Here is a 3,593-nt window from a genome sequence, read left to right on the forward strand (position 1 = left end):
TGCATAAAAATTCAGTTGACAAATTGTGTGATTTCATTTTTAGTTTACTGTGCAATACAACAGTTTCATAATGTGTTAAAAGCCCAAGCTGGAGCCACTGAAACAGGAAATCTAGGGCAACAATAAAAAACATTGTTTTCCTTTGGGTTTCCTTTGTGCTAAAAGCTAAAAAGTTCAGTTCAATTTTAAATATTTTTAAAGTTTAAAAATACTTAAGTCCTCAACCACCAGTTAAAAAAGAAAGCAAACAAACAGAGTAATTGTCCACAAAGAAATGAATGATCCAAGAGGAGTTAATGCAAAGCAAACCAAAGTCACAGCTTGAAGACTCATAACCTCTCCATATCCAACTCAGCAGTTGGATGATTGTCACCTCCACTTGGAATTTTACTGAGTTTCTTTCAGGACTATGTATGGATGGGTTCAGGGAATTAAATCAATCTGCCCCCCCCAAAAAAAAAGAAAAAAAGAGAAAAGAAAAGGTCTTCAGCTGCATTTATAGTAAATGTTGCAATTGCCAAGTCTTCTGTTTCTTTAAACTACTTTGAATAGTTTGGCAGTCTGTGATAGTGAAGGTTGGTATTGACRTAAGCCCAGACTTTTTCACGTTCATAATGTATGTTTACAAAGTTTTGTATTAAAATCTTAATAGATTGTCTCCATTCAAACTTGTTTCCATGAAAATGTGTAAATTATATTTGCCACTTATTCAGAATCTGGAAAGAGCAAGCTTATAAATGTATTCATTACAAATATTATTTTCACAAATAGTCCTATTTTTATCATAAAATCAGAAAAGGGGTCATTGGTGTGTAAAGAATACAAGTTAAAAACACCATTTGTAAGGAATATACATTTACTATGAGTGTTTTGTAGTAATATTTCAAACATACCCAGGGCTGATACCGTTTAGCAAGCACTTTATTAAAATCAGAACCATGTTCTCGTATTAAACTTAGCAGCAGGGTTCAGGCAGGCCTGAAATCTTTTTCTGCTGGCTGTTCTCAGGGGCTGTGCCTTTCTTCTTCTCTCTACCTCTGCTTCCTCTGTCCCAGCAACTCTTGCAAGCCCTCATTTATTTTCTTTATTCTTTTTTTTCCCCTCTGAAGGCCTTGCTGTTGCAAGCAGCAATGTTGAAAGGTGGAAAAAGAGTAGTAAACAGCTCCTGTTTGCTGTTCAGACACCATAGTTTCAAAGTCGCTGCTTGGRGGAGTAGAGAAGGGCAGAAATTGCCATCTCCTGAACCTCTTCCCACCCCTGGGAGATGCTGGAGGTAGTAAGTCCTCTCCTAGCATTCCCCTGTGCTCAGTGGCATAGGGGTGCGCTCAACCTAGCCAGAAAAAACAGATTACAATGTGTTGATTGAAAAAGGAGGAGGATGGTCACACACGCAAAGCATTTATTTAATGTGTTTACCAGAAGAGAATGGGGTGGAGATTTACGGATTGGCAGGTGTTGACACTTTCTGTAGGTAACACTGTTGTTATAAACATATGAGCATAAGAGCCAGGAGGCCACTTGCTGATGAGCAAGAAAGAATCCTGCTAGAAATACAAGGCTGTTAGTCATGACATTGGTGCCTCCAAAAGCTTTTTTGACTGGAAAGGCAAAGTCACCTGCTTGGAAAAAAAAGAGGAAAAGCTGCTGTGCATTACTGCTAGCTCTGTGGTGGAGTCCCCTCTGCATCTGAAATTCTGTATCTGGTTATCTCTGCAGGCGTGTTTGAAGTTTGCTCTGCTATTAGTGTCGCTTTGTGATGAGCTGTGGTATTTCTGGTGAAGTGATAATTTTTGTGATTTGCAATACAGAAATYGCTCAGTGATTGTGCTGTGAGTAATGTGCCTGTGCAGCTCACATTAAATGCAGAAACCACATTGATAAGGCTAGGCTAAATCCTTTAAAATTTGAATTTTGACRCGGTAAGGTTTTCTCCCCTTGTTAATATACGTATTTGTTGATATATATGTTTGGTAAATACACAGTGCATGCTACTAATTTCAAAATTAACTCTACAACCCTCCATACCAAAACTGGGACAGTCAGATTAATTAAAAAAAAAAAAAACAGGCATTCAGAAAGATTCATATGGAGGGCACAGTTCAAGACTCGTGCTTTTTGTTATTGTGCTTTATTTAAAAAATACTCCCAGTCCATATTTAACTTTAGTTTCAATAGCTGGTGTCTGTACCAGACTCTCCAATGGAGAATTTCTGCTTTCCACTCTCTGCACAGACACTTCAGAGTTCTGCTTTTCCAGAAAACAAACACTTTCTTGCAGCACAGTTTCAATTTTGCTGCAGCTATGGACTGCTCCCTGCCTCAACCCGCCTTTTGATTTTTGACTTTTCTGATAGCTTCTGCCTTCTCAGTGAGGTCTCGCTCCGTTTCCAGAAGGACAGAGCATTTGCCTGACTACAGGTGCCTGGTTTGCCTGTTCAGCTCCAAACCTGGCACACCCTCAGCTCCCGCAGTCTCTGACGAGCGTCCAGATTTGTATGTGACGGGCGCATTTGAAACGCGACCGAACGGACTGCATGTTGCTCTTCCCATCTTCATGAGAACTAATGCTTCTTCCCTGAATGACTTCACCTCTAAGTCTAATCAAAATAGATTTTGTAGCCAAAAAAGAGTTTTTATTGTAATTTTTAAGTGTTTTCTCTCGGAGCTGGGATTCCAGGTTAAAACTACTACACCAGGTTAAAATGGAGTCACCGGGTGCACAGCTATAAACAGATACAATTTTATTTTGTATGTTTTCTGTTTRTTTTCTATTTTTCTTCCCCTCTCCCCCTCCTTTCTTGCCAACTGCTTGTCTGCGTCTTATTTTTGGTATCTGTAACTTCCTGYATCCAGTATCATAATTTTCTCAGCAACAGTTATTTTACTGCTCCCAATCTCATTCCCTCCTCCCCTCTTCCCTGGCAGAAACAGATCACAGATCGTTATAATTTCAGCTTCCACCGCTAGAAAGCTCCGGCTCTTACCAAGCCGTGCGGTGCCGCTGTCACCCGTGCTTTGGTCCCTCCCAAGTTTTGCCCGGCCCCTCCGCGCCCCGACCCGTGCGCGCCTGCGGAGCGAGGCGCGCCCCGCCGCCGTCCCCTCCTCTCCTTGGCGTAGCTTTCATTCCCCTTCACCACTTACACTTTCACTTTCCTTTTTAAATTTATTTATTTATTTATTTAATTTATTTATTTTATTTATTTATTTTATTATTTAACTTTTAACTTTGCTTACTATGTGGTAACTAAGTCCGGTTCTTCACTTTTTCTTTACTTTTTTTCCTTTTACAATTTCCCTTTCTTTCCGTTTTGTTTCCTCCCAGTTTTAACTTTGATTTCTGTGGGGTAAGCAGGTCTGGTGCTTCATTTTCCTTCATCTTTCCTTCATTTTCCTCATCTTTCCTTCATTTTTGCACTGCAGATTTCCCTTTCCAAAGCTTTTTAAAATCTTTCCTGTGCTCCGACGCCAGGCCCCCGGCAGCCGGGGCCGCTCCGGACCCCCGTCCCCCACTCGCGCACCCCGCGCTGCCCGCCCCACGCCTCGCCCCAACCCCGGGGCCGCTCCGGACCCCCGTCCCCCACTCGCGCACCCCG

The sequence above is a fragment of the Rhea americana genome, unplaced genomic scaffold, assembly GCF_003343005.1.
Source record: "Rhea americana isolate MKP2758 unplaced genomic scaffold, rheAme1 scaffold_124, whole genome shotgun sequence".
In the NCBI taxonomy this organism is placed as follows: Eukaryota; Metazoa; Chordata; class Aves; order Rheiformes; family Rheidae; genus Rhea; species Rhea americana.